The 19,278-nt window shown below is 32.6% G+C and overlaps 2 long non-coding RNA genes across 2 annotated transcripts; one reads left to right on the top strand and one right to left on the bottom strand.

Annotated features, from left to right (window-relative positions):
* The first annotated feature begins 3,183 nt into the window (after positions 1–3,183).
* Positions 3,184–7,884, top strand: LOC130236920 (uncharacterized). Its single transcript, XR_008838501.1, has 6 exons — positions 3,184–3,234; positions 3,902–3,934; positions 5,746–5,799; positions 5,990–6,040; positions 6,150–6,182; positions 7,634–7,884. It is a non-coding gene; the product is annotated as an uncharacterized LOC130236920 (long non-coding RNA).
* A 788-nt stretch (positions 7,885–8,672) lies between these two features.
* On the bottom strand, positions 8,673–9,726 carry LOC130236901 (uncharacterized). The gene is made up of 3 exons (XR_008838500.1): positions 9,597–9,726; positions 9,426–9,520; positions 8,673–9,060 (listed from the first exon to the last, which is right to left on the bottom strand). It is a non-coding gene; the product is annotated as an uncharacterized LOC130236901 (long non-coding RNA).
* Between the last annotated feature and the right edge of the window lie 9,552 nt (positions 9,727–19,278).

Genomic DNA, 19,278 nt, shown 5'->3' with positions numbered 1-19,278 from the left:
TTGTGTTAACAGTGTGTATCGGAACTGCGCCCCTGTAGGTGGGTCTTAGTACTGCACCTCCTTATGAATATTCACATGTGTGTATGGAATCGCGGGTTTTGATTGGCTGACGGGTGAGAAGTCCTCATAAATTCGGGTTTTGTCTAAGCGCTGTGTTTTACGCTATTCACACAAAGGACGATAACGATAAAGATATGTTTGTAAAATCGTTCTAAATATAAAGGAATAACAAAGTCCACACCACAACAATAAAAATTAAAACACAGAGAAGCAATATCATTGGAATATCATTTTCTTCCACCTCCTCCACCTCCGACCGAGTCACTTCCGGCTGAGATAATGAGCGCGCCACTCTGAAGACACTTAAGGTAAGATTGATGATAAAACTCAATAAACAATAAAGCCTTATATTATATTAGTGAACGTTATAAAGCCGTTAAACAGGCTAGTTTTGGTCACGTTTGTAAGCTTTTATCTAGCGTTTTATCACGACCTATAAGGAATATAAGGATGTATAAGTAATTAACAATTAACTTACTAGTCTGACAAATACATATAATCAATAACTAAATCGCTTGTATTATGTATATTTTGGGTTTAAAAGTTAATGGCTAATGGCTAAATAACTCGTGATGCCAGATTGAGGTCAAATTTATTTTGCTATCTGGGCAGTTCAGTTATAATTGGGTTAATGTACGAAAGGCCACATGGAAAAATATTGTAGTATTTGACGTAGTAAATTGGAGTTTACTGCAGTATGTTATAGTGATTACTACACTTTGTTAATGCACTTCAGTATCCTGTAATATTTGTGAGTTGATAAACCATAGTATTCTTTAATTTTTACTATGGTAAGTTTAAAAAACATTATTGTATCTAGGATTATTACTCTAGTTTACTATAGTACAGTAGTCCACTACAGTAGTTTTTATATGGGAATGGTGAACTTGATGTTTTTTAGGGCACACAGCTGTTTAATTGTGAACTATGTTGTGTGTCAGATCCCAAATCAGGTCCTTTTTAATTGCTTACAGTTCTTTGTGAAGGTTATTCCTGTAATTGTGCATTAATATTAATCAGTGTTGTCAGACCGTCTGTTAGTTTTAGCCTTGCTGTAGGTCTCTGTAGAGGTTTTATATACTGTATATAAAAGTCTGATAGCTATTATCATAATGTTTGCCTTTAGTGACAGTCACAGTGTAGTTGAGAAGTAGAAAAGCAGCATGTTTCAGATTGTTAAAAATACTAAACACATTTGTAAGGTCTAAGATGTTTTTCCTGTTTCACTGGTGCTATTTACTGACCTGCAAGTAGTACAGAATTATCCCTGTTGATTATATTTAAGCCCTCTACAGCAAATAAAAGTATAAACTCATAATTGATTAGGTCAGTGATAAAAAAACAGAATTATTATAATTACATAAAGTGACAAAATACATCATCTGGCTTTTGCAGGAAATGGCAGCAACATGGTCCTGGAGGGCTAAACTAAAACCAAAAGATGAAGCTGCATATTTTTCATTCATGCTCAAAGATAAGGATGGATTTAAAATAAAATATATAAATTCATTTAAATGTGAGTAACACAATTGTCTATGTTTTAAGTATTGTTTTAACTTTTACCCTGACTGGGGTAAGTCCTGGGGAAGAGATATTGTATAATTATTGAGATTCTGACTGGCCTTGGAGAAGAAAGGTATTAACAGATTGAAATAATCCTTTTACTTTAATTTAAAGACATTTACAGAGTTTACAGTAAAAACAGTTTTTCAACCATGTGGAGAAGTGTTAGTACTTGATTTAGAATCCACACAGGTTTGTTCTGAGGTCGAACTAATTGATTTCTTTAAAATTTCCTTAAATGTTTTATAACATTGTATAGTTGACCTTTTGTTAATCTGATTACAGAAATCTTTCATATTTTACAGGTTTGTTCTGAGACTGAACAACAGGAGCATGCTTTGGTCAGCTGTGCAGCAGGAGATGGGTCAAAGGAGGTAAGTGTGTGTTTCTAATGCTCAACAGGTACACTGTAAAATTTACGGTAAAAAAAAACGCAGCTGTGGTTGCCAGTACTTTACCGTTAAAAATACGGTACACACCGTAAAAGTAACTCCTCATTTTTATGGTAAACTACCATATTTCATTAATTTATAGAGGTAATATGTCTGTATTTTGAATTACCAACATCTACACATATTTTCTTACACAGTTAGACATGTTAACACAGCCACATGCAGGTGGTGATGAGTAAGTTACTTAATGAACCAAAGCTCATCACCAACAACTTTTCCCACAAGCAGAAAAGTGTCCGTATATAGAAGGTGCTCAGTGTCATTCAAACAGCTACTAAACACCAGTATGGTAAAACAAATAAAATTTAAGTCATGAAATAAACATTGTTTATCAGTATTAGATGTAACATAAATCTCTAATGTACATAACTGATGGAGAAACAACTGCAAAGATCCATAATAATGTCAACAAAAAGCATAAAAAGTGATGTGCCATACAGGGAACTGGGAAAGTCAATTTACGGTTATTCGCCGTATATATTAAGGAAACATACCATTAACCAGGTTACGGATTTTTACTGTAGTATATTTACAGTTTTTTACAGTTGAAAACACGGCCATTTTTTTACAGTGTAGTTAAACCTCCATTAACTTTGGTAAGATGATGCAAAATCCTTTAACTGTATGATTTCTTTAAAATTTCCATAAATGTTTTATAGCATTGTATAGTTGACCTTTTGTTAACCTGATTACACAAATCTTTCATATTTTACAGGTTTGTTCTGAGACTGAACAACAGGTGCATGCTTTGGTCAGCTGTGCAGCAGGAGATGGGTCAAACGAGGTAAGTGTGTGTTTCTAATGCTCAACAGGTAGTTAAATCTCCATTAACTTTGGTAAGATGATGTAGAATCATTACCTTAACATTACAGATGATTAGGACTGTGTGCTGCAATGAATTCTCACATCAGGATATGTGCGAATTCATTGCAGCACACAGTCCTAATCATCTGTAATGTTTGATAGCTATTATTTGATCTAAGAATTGTTTGATCTAAGAATTCACTTGTATTATGTAATTTTCACATTAGTTGTTTTGGATACTCAAAGCATCACCATGTGTTGCCGTGTTATCCAAAATTAATGTTCAGTACTCAAACCTTTTCAGATCTCAACAACGTCTGATTCTCAGCTGACATGTCATGACAACACTCAACAGGTAAATGAGCATTTAATAAGCATTTATTTATTAAATGTTCTTTAGTTGGCAACAACAGTGATTTTTAATTACAATCAAACTTAAAGAATTGAAAGATAGCGATAGGCTGATGATACACAGGACAACATTTTGAGCAATTTTGCCAGGCAACTTTTTTAAAGCAGTGTTGATTGGGCACTTTCCCCACTGAGAATGGGTAACAATTTTTTTATCTGCATACTTTAAATCAGTCATGGGCCCTGTGTCTCATCTGGTTGCCCTCTGATGCCAACAATAATCTAAGTTGCCCCATGTATCATCAGTCATAGGAATTGTTTAATTTAAAATAGTATGGATGATGGAAGTTCTGAAGTTCAGTGTGTGTTTTGTCCAACGGCACCATGGTTTGTGTGTCGTATGTCCCCATACTTACTACTTTTGTCATGTTATGGGGGATGGGTAGAAGTTCAGTGTGTGTTGTCCGACTGCACCATGGTTTGTGTGTCGTATGTCCCCATACTTACTGCTTTTGTCATATGTCCCCATACTTACTGCTTTTGTCATGTTGTGGGGGATGGGTAGAAGTTCGGTGTAAGTTTTGTCCAACTGCACCAAGGTTTGTGTGCATAATTCATATAGACTAAACACTGCTGCTGTTTGTTATAGTATTTTATTTTTCTATTCACAGATACAGACCCTGCCTTAGGAGGCCCATCTAAAGGTATGACAATACTAAAACTTTTTTAACTTTAAACCGCATCGTTGGATTTGCCCTTCAATATTTGGACTCTCAGTAGTGATTATTAAACCACACTGAACTGAGCTCAACTGAACTGAACTTAAACACTACAAACTGAACTACACTGTTCCTATTTACTGTGACCTTTTATGTGAAGCTGCTTTGACACAATCTACATTGTATAAGCGCTATACAAATAAAGGTGAATTGAATTGAATTGAATTGAAAACCCACATATATCAAAAGTATATATACTTTTGAAACCAAAATGAGTGTTATAAATGTTTAAGATTCAGTTTCGATTGCTTTTGATTGCTTAAATTATAATATTGTGTAAATGACATTGAAATTTACAGTAGGGGTACATGAATTACCATGAATTAATGCATAAATTAATAGAGAATGTTGAATTGCTTCATTCATTAAAATCTCAATTATCAGGAACTAGCATGAGTTCACAATCTTATTCATGACGTCATAGATGAAAACACCTTAAGACATTCACTAAGATGAGTACATCATCATGATTAATAGGTTATTATGCATGATCATGATGTTTTCTTTTTCACAGGAAACAAGATTTTTAATATCCATTATGGGTAAAGCTATGCTTATGGTACATGTACTGAATTATTATTTTTTCAATCTAGTAAGACTAAATGTGAGAAGTAATGTTTTTTATTAATTATGATGAGTTATGATGATAAATGATGAGCACGTATATATGTCTTCTTTATAGCAGCCTGCATGTAAAAGGACAGACCCCCAACACCGAATTCTGTTGACATCCAAATACAGTAGTCATCATTAACTAAGCATTAATTTCTCATGACCTCATTGTGTGTGACCCCTCAAGTGGTAACTTGGTCCACTGGAATACTGATAAACAGTGTGTTATTAAAGCGATAGTTCACCCAGAAATGAAAATGTGATGTTTAACTGCTTACCCCCAGGAGTCAGTGATGTAGATGACTTTGTTTCTTCAGTTGAACACAAACAAAGATTTTTAACTCAAACCGCTGCAGTCTTTCAGTCATATATGGCAGTCAATGGGTCTCATGGCTTTGAGAGTCAAAACATTTGCAGACTAAACCAAATACATGCTCTAGCATAGTAGTATTATGTCACTTATTCATTTACACAGTGCAGAGAGATTTTGGTTGGGACAGCTTATCTGAATGGTAATTACCTGTGCTTAAACTGTTTGTTGCAAACAAATTTTGTTTAGCCGTTGTTTTCACAATCTCTGCACTGTGTAAAGAATGAGTGACTTATACAGTCTGTATTTGGATGTAAGACTGCTGTATTTGGATGTCAACAAATTTCGCATACTCTGTGCTGTGATTGGCCAGTGTTGTGCTCTGTCCATATATAGCACATATTCATAGGCTACTATGAAGAAGACATGAACATACTTAATATCTCATATTCAGTTCTCACATTAATTGATATACTGTTCTAGCCTGTATGCATGCATGAGGTAATATTGATTATTTTTCTATATTCTATATTTCTATATTTAATAATTCAAAATTAATTGAATTGAAACGTACCATGAGCATAGGTTTATCTACAATGTATAGTAAAGACCTTGTTTTTTTGTGAACAATGAAAATCATGATTGTGCATAATAAACATAAATCATGATGATGTACTCGTCTTAATGTCTTAAGGTGTTTTTCATCCATGAAGTCATGAATGAAAGACTTTGAGCTTGTGTTAGTTCCTGATAATTCATGAGATTCACACTTGCCATGAAGTGTTTCCATGTTTTCAATGTGTATTTTTTTAAGATCATTGCAAGAAGGACAAATATCACAGCAGGAGGGAAGAGCACGAACAACCTGGTAAAAGCACACAATCATAAAAAGAAAGAACACTGTACTAGGGAATTCTTTAGATCAATGTTTTTAGCTGGTTTTATAATAAAGGAGGATTTTTTTGCTTTACAGATTTACAGTTTCCACTTAAATGTGTAGAATAATTTATGAAATGTTTGAGTAACCTATATTCTGATCCATACTATTCATACTGCAGGAATGAAGAAAGCTAGGCAGCCTGTTGTGAACCCACCAGGCACCTCAGATGGTATGATCATCTACCTCACTCAGCCAGCATATCCATTAAGATTTAATTTAATTCATGCAGACCAAGCAATACTACTGTTTGTTATAGGGTTTTATTTGTCTATTCACAGATATCGAGACTTCCTTTGGAGGCTCATCTCAAGGTATGATGAGAATAAAATGTTTTTAACTACTAATCTATATAGGCCTGTCATGATAACATTTTGTTGGTCGATATATTGCCCCATAAAATAATCGCAATAAGTGATATTATTGACATTTTAAGACCGTTTTATGCCAATGAATGTAAAATCATAATATAACAGCATAATAATGCAAGAAGGCCACACACTTTCAATTGATGAACAAAGATTTCATTCATAAATTATTTAGATCATGAAAATTAAGTGTCCAAATATTAGATGCCTTAAACTTGAATAAACAAGAAATTCACATTTTCTTACAAATAGAACCGTTATGGAGATTTTTCCATCTACAGATTTTTTCTTTTTTTTCCTCTGAAAAATAAGATAACATAAACACTATTGCTGAGAAACACAATCCCTATTTAACATTTATGTTATTGTGTTTTTTATGTAAATATAAATGGTGATGTATTGCATTACAAAAAATTGAGGTCATGTATATTTATTGTGCGATAGGTCGATATATATTGATTATTGTGACAGGTAGGGATGCAACGATATTGATTGATATAGTTTTGGTTGTACGATTATAGTCTGAGGAATAATCACTTTTTCACGGTTATCACAGTGATTATTATTAATTAATTCATTTCAAAACACTATTAGTTAAGAAAATCAGGTGTGAACTCCTTATTTTTTAAAGTGTTATTTATTGCTGCTCAGTAACCAAATAATACAGCACAAAATAATGATAAACAACTAATAGTCCATTTCCAGTCCAGTAATAATTTTACACTGAAAATAAATAACAGAATAATAAATAAATACATAAATAAAAAATAAGAATAAAAAAAAATTGCTAAGTATTTACCTATTAAAGAGAACAACTGTAGTTAAAGGCACTTGTGATTAACTATATTACAAAATTGTTTGGTATTTTCATTGAGTGTTTTTTTTTCTTTTTGGACCAGAGTAGAGACATTGAAAATGTCTATTATAAGCTCTGAACTTTAAGCTAGCACACAGTTTGCAAAACTTTGTTTAGTTGCAGCAGTTTTGTTCCGTGCAGCAGAAACGCTGTGTTGAGAAGACTTTATGATTAATTAAGCATGACAAATTAAACGAATTAAATAGTGACAGGCCAAGTCAGGTCTTTAATTTCATTCTTTTATTTACAATTTGATATGTGATATATGAGGAATGTAACATTGGGCCAAGAGTTAAAACCAATTTTACAAGGATGTAACAAAAAAACTTAATAAATAAATAGCTCCTTTTACTAAAACAAACATGATTAATAAAAAAAGCAGCCCATAATTTTTTACTCTTATGGATTAGTGATCTATACAATAAGACTTGACTAAAGCAAGGGTTGGTAAGAGTGTGGCTGGTTGGGAAAAGAGGGAGAGGAGCTCTGGTCGTCATAGTGTTCACCCCAGGGTTCAGGAACCTGTTTTTCTCTTTTGTAGGGAATCACGAAAATTCTGCTGAAAAAAATCTGGACGATGCTAAAAGGAAGCAGAAACGAACCTGGTCTTCAACTGAAATTGCAGCAGTACAGAGGCACTTCCGCGACCACATAGCAGGGGGTAAACTCACCACTAAAATTGAATGCCAGCAGTGCAAGAATGCTGAGTATCCAGTTTTGGCTACTCACACACTCCAAAACATTAGGGATTTTGTTAGGAATCGCGGCTTAACCCTAAAAAAGAAACCATCTCATTAGGTGTTTTTGTTTTTTCTTGTTGTTAATAAGTGGAATATTCTTCTGCTGTTGAAGTTTGTTGATGGATTCAATATTCTTTCAGCAATGTTTAGTTTAACTGTTATGTTTAGGAACAGTTAAAATATTTAAGATCCCCTCTTTACACTTAGAGTGAGAGCGTTTGTTTTTTTCTTTACACTACACAGAATGTTTCTTGATACACAAAATGGTCTTGTGATGGAAAATATTAAGGCCAACTACTGTAATGTTGTTAAAATTAAACTTTGCTCCTTGTTCACAGACTGTGCATACTGTTATACACTGTAAAAAATCTTATGTGCTATTTACTAAAAAAAATAGTGGTAACACAATTGCACATATTAGTTTTAAGTAAATTTCAAGACTTTATTTTTTTTTTGCAAAAACCACTTGAATGAATCATGTGAAAATTAAAATTTTTTTTTGAGTGATAGATGAAGATTTTAAAATTATAAGCAGAATGTGCTTTTATAATTTAAGCAAATCCACCACCATTTACTCATATTTATTTTTTTTTACAAAAACCACTTGAATGAAGCATGTGAAATGTGCTTTTATAATATATGCAAATAAATCACCATTTACTCAGATTTATTAATGAAAATTGCTCATTCATAAAGTGTAAAATATATAATGTATAATGAAATACATACACAATACATTTTGGCCAAATATCATTTTATTACATGTTACACTGATAACAAAATGGTGCAATATGTTAAACAAATCTATATAAAATTTACAGCAATGTTAATCTCTGATAAAAATACCTTTATCCATGTCATGGAAAATAAAATGTTCTGTCAACTTTCTTTTATAGGAACAGTCACATTTTAGACAAAATTTGACAGAATTAGTGTATTGCATAACATCTAAAACCAGTATAAAAGCCATATCTCAAAATATTAGGAACACAATCAATCAGTCAATGCACTGAAATTTTCCCCAAAAGGTTTTAGCAGTGAATTTGTGTCAAACTTAATATTCGTTTCTTTGTAAGTGATTTTTATTTGGAGAATATTTGTATAAATCTAGTTCAGCAATTCTAGATTTTCCAAGCTAGCCATGACTCGCTTATCCTCCAAGACAATGCAGAAGTCCTCATGGTTGGTCATCCCTCTGACAGACAACAATTCTCTGTGCATTCCCACACTGTAAAATAAACATTACGTTTATCATTATTAAATTATGCAGTTGTACATTTCAAATGTTTACTAAAACACATTAAGGAAATCTATTAAGGAAATAAACCATTTATTTTTATATCTGTGAACAGTAATTCTTCATAATGTTTGAGTAGATGTTGCTGACTGACACAAATACACAAGTATTTTGACTTATAATGGACAGGGTGTTTAAATGTATACTAGTGTACAGAAATGTATAAAAACAAACCATGTTTATACAAGGAATAGTGCATTCAACAATGTAGCTATATATTTTTTTGTAAGCATGCAAAAATATAAAGTGCAGTTTTCTGAAGATCGTAAATATCTGAAACGGTTTGAGACACTTACATTGCACTCCTGGATGAGCTCTTCATCTTATTTATACAGATAGACCAGCAACAGAGGATGACATCTCTCGTTTCGTCCCTGATTTAATGTGAGGTCTGATGCAAAAAAAAAGTGTAGAAATTAGTAATAATAATAATAATAATAATACACAAATAACATTATTAAAAATACCTGATGTATGGCACCCATTCTCTTTATCAAAATCTGCCTCAATAAACTGCTCCTCTTTAGTGGGAAAATACTGCAAACGTTTTCTTTGATCTGAAAAATGAAGCAAACAAATATTAGTATTTATGTACAGTATTATATATAAACAGTTCTTTACATTACATCATCAATGCTGTAAAAGGAACCTTATGAAATGGAAAAGCACTAGCTGTGCATAAACCCCATTGAATAGCTAGCTAACTTAGCTTAGCTTAGACTTACCACTTAACAAGCTCACTGTTGTTCGTCCACCCTGCTTAACTGTTGCCTGATCGTTGCTGTTAAATATTACGATGCAAATAATTTGTTCAATTTCATTATATAATTCAGAATGAATATTGAAGCAAATCAATTTTAAATAGGAATGGGTTAAAAATACCCGTGTATCCCTATATACATCATATGGCAAAAACTAACCTCCTGAACAAGTTTGAACAGCATGTGTCTTTCCTGAAAGAGCTTAGGCTACAGTACTTAAGACAATAAAATGATAAACTGTTAATGCTTACCTCTTAACATGCTCGCTGTTGATCTGCTCCTTCAAAATGTCGTCTGATCACTGCCGTTGTTGAGATTCAAATGCAAACATCTCAATCAAATCCACATAATTGAGTGAATTTTCTTAAAATAAACGTGAAGCCATCTTTCCTCAATAATATTAGCTTAATTGGTTTCTCAAATTAAGCTTAGTAATTGCACTAGTTTGCTTAAAAAAATAAGTGAAATTTAAATCTTAGTTATATTAGCGAAATCTTCTCAATATTTTATAATAATATAAAATACTATTACTAATACTATTGTGTATGTGTTAAACCATTGGTCCTCATAGATCAGGTATGTCCCTTTAATACACAGTCTTTACTGTTGTGTATGTGTTAAACCATTGGTCCTCATAGATCAGGTATGTCCCTTTAATACACAGTCTTTACTGTTGTGTATGTGTTAAACCATTGGTCCTCATAGATGAGGTATGTCCCTTTAATACACAGTCTTTACTATTGTGTATGTGTTAAACCATTGGTCCTCATAGATGAGGTATGTCCCTTTAATACACAGTCTTTACTATTGTGTATGTGTTAAACCATTGGTCCTCATAGATGAGGTATGTCCCTTTAATACACAGTCTTTACTGTTGTGTATGTGTTAAACCATTGGTCCTCATAGATCAGGTATGTCCCTTTAATACACAGTCTTTACTGTTGTGTATGTGTTAAACCATTGGTCCTCATAGATCAGGTATGTCCCTTCAATACACTCAAATGACACTTTTGTGTGTTGTATAGCTAGTGTCCTTAGAAATCACATTAGTCTTTATAATACAGTTTTGTGTCGTAGGCGGAGCTTGTGTGTCAAATTATAAATTGTCCTCATAATTGGGTATATTTTCAGGTTGTTACATTATAGATTGTGTTTTGTGTAAACAAACTTTAAAGTGAAATCTGTGTTGTATGGGTCAAAATAGATTTTTTGATCTTCACCACATCTCTGTACAGCAAGTGGAAAGGGGTGTCCCCCCTAATACACCAACACACCAGTTTGGGCTGCAGTGTCCTGGTAATTCACAAAAACCAGTATGTGTGTGTGTGTGTGTGTGTGTGTGTGCGCGTGTGTGTGTGCGTGTGTGTGTGCGTGTGTGTGTATATATATATATATATATATATATATATATATATATATATATATATATATATATATATATATATATATATATATACACACACTCATACAATTTCATTTTCAACTTAATTTTTATGCTTTTGCTTTTCTTGATTTTTCCTCTATTTAAAATTTGTTTTTTATATTTTTCTATAACATAAATTTGGGTGTACTAGTTTTTGAACCATTATTATAAGTTATTTTGTTAAATAAGCTCCAGATTTGGCTTCAGAACTGACTAATCTAATGTATTTGCACAAATATAATACTGTATAGCTTCCTATTCCTAAAATTCGAATTTAAAAGATACGTTTGTGAGGGGTGTACTTATATATGCTGAACACTGTAGTTTCAGTTTTAATTTATTTCTATGATTCAAAGCAGAATTTTCTTCTACATTTCTCCAATTAATCAATCAATCAACTTTACACAAGTAAAAACAAATTATATAGCACATCTACAAAGCAGACAATGCAAAACAATACAGGAAATAATAAATTACAACAAACATTAAAACATAAAGAAGTGTCAGTTCTATGCATTAAGAGCCAATTTAAACAAGTGATTCTTAAGCTTTGCTTTAAAAAAAATGGCAGGTCAGTGATTGTATGAAGCTCAGGAAGGGTATTCCAAAGTTTACGACCTGCCACTGAAAAAAAACGATCACCCCTCTGGTTGTATCTTGACCGTGGGACTTCAAGCAGAAGTTTGCCAGCATCGCAAAGCTCTGCTGGGTTTGTGAATGTGCAAAATTTTGCATAAATAAGAAGGAGCAAGGTCACTGACGGCATTAAAAACAAACATTAAAAGGTTAAAATCAATTCTAATCAATACTTTTACATATATAGTTGAAGTCAGAATTTTGAGCCCCTCTGAATTATCCCCCCCCCAATTTCTGTTTAACCGAAAGAAGATTTTTTTACAACACATTTCTAAACATAATAGTTTTAATAAATCATTTGTCATTTAATAACTCACAACTGATTTATTTTATCTTTGCCATAATGACAGTAAATACTAGATAATTTTTAAGATACTTGTATTTAGCTTAAAGTGACATTAAAAGACTATAGAAAAAAATAGCTTAAAGGGGCTAATGATTTTGATCTTAAAATGTTTTTAAAAAAAATTTAAACTGCTTTTATTTTAGCCGAAATAAAACAAATATAACTTTCTCCAGAAGAAAAAATATTATCAGACATACTGTGAAAAATTCCTTATTAAATGTTTGAAATATTTAAAAAGGAGAAAAAAAAATCAAAGGGGGGTTAATAATTCTGACTTCAACTATATATATATATATATATATATATATATATATATATATATATATATATATATATATATATATATATATATGATCCCCATTAGCCACTAGTTATTCTTCCTAGTGGCTATTCTTCCTGGGGTCCATTGAACACAAAACAAAATTACATTAATATATAACAACAACGACCAATAAAAAACAGAAAAATCCAAAATTCATACATAACATCCAGATCAACAATCCACTTATTATTGTGCTATTAAATATTTCTTCAATGTTTTTTTAATCTCATTTTACTTGTTGCAAAGCATGTAATGTCTGATAGTAATTCATTCCATGTTTTCATTCCTCTATACATTACAGTCCGTTGCTTTGCATTAGTTTTTGAAACAGGAAGCCTTTGTTACATTTACATACAGTATACACATTTAGCAGACGATTTTAACAAAAAAAAAAGCGACTTACAAGCGAGGATAAAGAAATCACTTTAAATCATCAGAGAGTATACAAATGCTGGTCTAAGATATTTTTTTTATTAATTATAATTAATTAAATTATGTATTGACAATAATACAATTTCAGGCTTTTGTGTATGTACATTTGCTGTATTGTAATTATGCCCCAATATCTTAATTATATTAGCTATCTGCAATCTACGCATTAGCATTAGCTATGGAAAAATCTGCATTGGTTGCCCCACATTTAATCAACATTGTCAATCTGGGCTATTTTGAAATATAAAAGGTAACATTCTAAAAGGACAATGTTAATATATAGATTGTATCATTTAATTGCACAACATGACTGAAGTTCCCTTTAAACATCTGTACCAAAGTATGATGGTTTTATATGAATACATTTGACAAAAATATTTTGTCAAAAACATTTTGATCACACAAATTACCTCATTAAATAAAACAAAGAAATGCAATAGTGTAAATGGCTCAACATTTGTAAACCGCATGATAAATTTGATCCCCGGTCTTTGCATTAGCATTAGCTGTGAAAAAAAATCTGCATTGGTTGCCCCCCAGTTAATCAACATTGTCAATCTGGGCTATTTTGAAATTAGCAATGTTACTGTATACAAACATCGCAGGTCATTAACCTAAAAAAAATCCTTGTAAGAGCATTAAGGAGAAAATTGTGGATTGTGTCACCGGCAGTCTGACATGGAGGAGAATACAGAACGTGTGGGTGTCTCCACAGACAAAAGGCAAGCAAGGTTATGTGCGTGTGTGTGAAACTCTATTTGTTCGGCTCAGAGCACACCTGGCAAAATGTGTTTCTAATAATGAAATGAATTTTTGTCTCATAAGCTCCATATGCAGATCCACAATTATGTGGAGGTAGATTTTATATCATAAATTGGCTCAGCTGGAAGCCTGGTACACACAATAAGCCACTATCAACATCACCAGAACGCACTACATACCAGCACACACAAACACACACATGAGGAGAATATGGATATGTGTATTTGTGCGCTCTGTGTATTTTATTTAATAGAATTTAATATCTACATTTATTTTTATCTTTGTTTTGTATAAAAACATAAATGAAATCCCAGAAATAAATATATTCTGAAAGAAAATTGTTTTAAAAGAAAGAGTTAGGAATTTGAAAGCAGAAAAATGAAATTAGAAACAATTAATTTGGCTCTTATTTAATCTGATTTGCACCTCTTTTTAGTCTTAATGTAACACTCACTCATGCACACACACACAGTCACACACAGCCATTGAACAATAACATGTCCGACTCGACTCTCGGTTGATGAAAACACTTCAAATTATGTGCTGATGAGATAGTTAATTATCTTTTTCTTCATCAGATCTGAATCTGAGGACATTGAACAGATGAATAAAACAAAAAGAAAAAATGCTGGCAAACTATTTTTCTGGCGCACGTGCAAATCAAACAGTGAAATTTGCTCATTATGATAACTATGGAAATCTTCAGTGCAAAAAGCATCGGGACACTTTTATTTAATTATTTCAAACGGATGCAACTTGTTTTGGTGTGATAACTTTGTTCAACGCATCCATTTATTTCCGTTTGGAGAGTATCTCATATTTTAGATGAGATACTCAAAATATTTATGACAACAATTAAAATGGCACAAAGACACCATATGAGGCCATTAGTTCCACTGATAAAAAGAGGGCAGTAAATTTCTCACATTTCTGGGATTCAAGCTGGGATATTAATGTAGTGTTGCACTGATCATTTCCACTGAAATTAATCTGAGGGAACTCAACAAAGGATATTATTAGTGAAACCACGTCGAATGTAATCACCCAGTATTCATCATTTTAATGGCAATGGCATGAAACGGCAAAACTATAAAAGGTAACATTTCCCTTTAAAACATCTGTAGCAAAAATATGTTGGTTTTATATGGGTGATACATTTCACAAAAGTCTAAACATTTTGATCACACGATTCAACTCATTAAATAAAACAAAAAATTGTTATAGTGTAACTTTTTAAAACCGCATGTTAAATTTTATTCCCGGGAATTCAAATATATGCTGTTTGAATAGCTTTCGCCTCGACTATTCACCCATGTACACATTTCAATAGGCCTTTCCTATTGAAAAAGGTCAGCACAGAGACAATTTGAAGCCCTAACTTGATCCAATCCAAATCAGCACCTGCGGGTAACCGAGACCTGATGAACTCAATGGAATGACCATAATGTTGAGGTGTGTTTAACCACTGAAATGATAAGCCCCCTGGATTCTGCCAGAATTAACAGTAGCTTTTCTTCCCACTGATGAATATTCACAGGTGATGAAACGGCAGTCAAAGCACAAAGGGGACTGGGGATGTTCAAAGGAGGTTCGTCGATGTCTATCTCTGTTTCGCTTCTAATAATCACCGTCTCGCATGCTGTGTGTGTCTGTAATCCCGCTAATTAAAACCCGCTGACAGTTCGCGCACACCTCATTGTTGTTGACCACTGGAGCTTTGGACATTTTGACTGAATCAAACGCGTCGGTTGCTGCAGTGCTCTGCGACATGGCTGGGTCTGAACAAATCTACATATACAGCTGTATATATACATCTATAAGCACGACACTGCTTTAAATAAGCATTTCTTGGTGTCACATTGAATAAATTCAAAGTGCCACTGCCAAAAATGTTGCTATCCAGACACAATAGTCTACACAGTGGCAATCTCTGGCTGGGGAGCAGGCACGCGGCAGACTATTCCCGCCGGCCAATCAGATGGAGCTACCGAGAGATGAAACCAGCGCTTTACCTCGAGCCCGCCTGAGGCGAGTCATTAGGGGGAAGGAATTTGATGCCCCGTACCAGTGCTCGGAGCTCTCAGATACAGAAAAGTTAAAGCTCATCACTTTTCTCCACCCAAAATCACCGTGTCCTTGAATGTAGAAGACCCATGGAAGAAGGAAAAAATGGAATGCGTGGCTGGGGGAGGGCTGCAGCCTTTAGGTGTCACTCTGCTTTCAAGAATGATTCGGTGAATACACATTCAAACTAAATGATGTGTTGTGCAGGAGCTTGTCCATAAAGCAAATTCATCAAGACACATCAGAATTTCCTGTAAAAGTATTTGGTTAGCTTCTGTTCTTAACATCAAGATATGTGTGTAAAAGTGTGCATCATAGGGTCTCTGGTGGATTAAAAAATCACAATCATAATAAAAGTATCCCAGAGATGTTCTAACCATTCAAGGAAAACAAAAGATGGAGAAAAGGCACCCAATGACCTCATCAGAGGGTTTGAAACACTGTGTCATGTGTATGTATGTTCTTAAAGACTTCCAGATGTGTTGTGTTCTGGACACATGCATATTTCTGCTGCAGGAAATGAATGTGGTTTTGTTTGAATGGCTTCTTTTCAGAAAAAAGATTTTTGTAGATGGCTAGATTTAAAGCAATTTTTTTTTTCATGCATGACTTTACTACTCTGGAATTAGGAATTAGATAGCATCAGTACCCAAAGACCTAGCTTCACATCATTACCCGGCCAAAGAAAAGCTTTTCTGTTGTAAATATCAGCTTGTGATAACTCCATGTCATGAGAAAGCAGAAATATGTAAAAATTTTTTGGAATGGAGTAATTTTTCAGTTTTAAGAATTTTTTTTTTAGCAAACCATAAGCATGAACATTCACTTACAGTACAAGTCTAATCATTTAACTAATTGCACAAATTTTTTTTACAAATTTGATTAATCAAGTGCAAATGCTAATTATTAGACAGCAGTTTTCCAAAATGTTATCATTGTGAAACAATTATTGTGTGAACTGAAAAAAAAAATCAAAGATGATTCTTTGGATTTACTAAAACTGAAGTTAAGTAGTTGTAAACAATTTATTTGGGGTGAATTTAAGCAAACAAATTGAGTTGAACATCACTACATTTAATTTGTTTGTTTAAATTCAACACATATAAACTGTTTGCAACAATTTTGCAGACATCATTTTTTCAGTGTGTGCAGATCAATGTATGAATCACTTTGAATGCTCAATTCAAATACTTGACCGTGTATAACAAAAAATGGATCGTCATGAATGTCAATTTTTATACATCAACTGAAAGCTGTATACTAAAAATAAGATTTCAATTGATGTATGGTTTGTTAGGATATGGCACTATTTGGAAGAGATTCAACTGTTAATATAGCAATGAAGCCAAATACAGATGAAATTTGCTTCAAATTTGTCTAAATTAAATTATTTTTATTAATAAAAAAGAGTCTTGGTAATTTCTTACTAAATATCTTAGATATTTATACTTAATATAATTTTTTTTGCATACAAAGTCTTTTGTCTATTGCAATTTATATATATATATATATATATATATATATATATATATATATATATATATATTTTATTATTTTTATTATTTATTATTTTTATTTTATTATTATTTTCTTTTGAAAATGAATATTTATATCCAGGTCTCAGTGAATATAGGAAATGCATTTTGGTGCATTTAAACAAAACTAATTTATTGAACAGATATATTTATTAAAATAATATTTTATTTAATATATATATATATATATATATATATATATATATATATATATATATATATATATATATATATATATATATATATATATTAAATTGAAAGATAATACAATTAAATTCAAGCTAATTTTTGAAAAAAAAAAGAAATGTTAAATGTTAAGTTGTTCCTTGGTTCATTTAAAAAGGAGAGCTAATTTTTCATAGAATAGAAATGGTGCGTATAATAATGTACCTTTAACAGCATATAAGAACAGCTCACATCTTCTGCAATAAAGTGTCAGGTTCTGTCTCAGGAGACATGCTGTCATTAGATATTCCCGGTTTGTTTCTAAGAAAAGCAAATGCAGATTGACTCAGTGGTACGCAGTGCAGCGGCTGTTTTTGTGATAATCAGATTTATATGATTAGGTGAGATTGTATAAACCACATTTTTTCTTTTTTTACTACAAAGCTGCAGGATTGTGGAAGAGTTTGGAAACATCGTATTTTTCTCCCCCTGCCTTTTTTTGGTTTGTTTTCAGAAAAAGACAACAAAACCCAGTGAATGTGTGGCATCTGTATTTGTGTGGCTGGGATTTCCATGCCTGAAGAAGATCATTAATGTTGTGTCCCACCTCCCTTTTGGATTCTGCCAGGGCAATTTCCAAAAAACAAAAGCATTTAGGCGAGTTCAAGGCAAAAATGTGTGTGTCTGTGTGGAGTGTGTGTGTGTGTGTGTGCCTGAATGTGAGAGCCAGAAGATCAGCCTGGGATAAAATAATGGGTGGGGAGTAAGTGTGTGTGTGTTAAAATGAAGATAGGAGGGCCATGTTCCTGCTTTTCTCTGACCTAGTTTACAACTTTGAAAGTGTGTGTGTAGATATGGAGACACAGAGAGGCAGAAAGAGGAGTGCTGGGTTTCAAATCCAGCGGTCAGACAGTAATGGTGCCAGATGACCTTGGGTCGGTCCGTGACCATCTGCCACCTCCATCCCTCAGAATTTGGATCTCTAGCGTTGCTGTCACGCATGTCACATTGCTGTTATAGATTTCTTTAACATGTAAAGGAACTGTTCATAAATATACAGTATGCTAATACTTTCAGCAAAGACAAAACAGTATTATGTGATGCATAAATCTCACTTAGCTTTTTTTCTAGATCTACTAAATCATGATAATAAATCTACCATAACAATTGACCTGTAGTAACGTTTATTACTGTATATAGTGATTTATAATTTCTAGATTGCTCAAGTGTTTTTCATAGAAAAGATTATTACAGGAAACAAATTTTATGTATTTGTATTAAATATTGTATTTTTTTTTTCCTTTTTTCTGCAACACCCTTATTGTTTAATAAATAAATCACAGAGGCCTTAGAAAAATAGACGTGAAAAATTCTGAAAATGTGCCAACATCAATAGGTGTCAGTATAACAAATTGTTAAGGCCAGCGTTCGGTTTTTAACAATAAAATTAAATATAATAATAATAATAATAATAATAATAATAATAATATCATTCATTCATTTTCTTTTCGGCTTAGTCCCTTTATTAATTGGGGGTCGCTACAGCGAAATGAACAGCCAACTTATCCAGCACATGTTTTTTTACGCAGCGGATGCCCTTCCAGCTGTAACCCATCACTGGGAAAATAATAATAATATAAATAATAATATAAATAATAATAATAATAATACTAATACTAATAATAAATACACAAACATATAAA

Source organism: Danio aesculapii, chromosome 11, assembly GCF_903798145.1.
Source record: "Danio aesculapii chromosome 11, fDanAes4.1, whole genome shotgun sequence".
Lineage (NCBI taxonomy): Eukaryota > Metazoa > Chordata > Actinopteri > Cypriniformes > Danionidae > Danio > Danio aesculapii.
The sequence above is the reverse complement of the archived record's forward strand: the minus strand, read 5'-3'. Positions and strand labels throughout refer to the sequence as shown.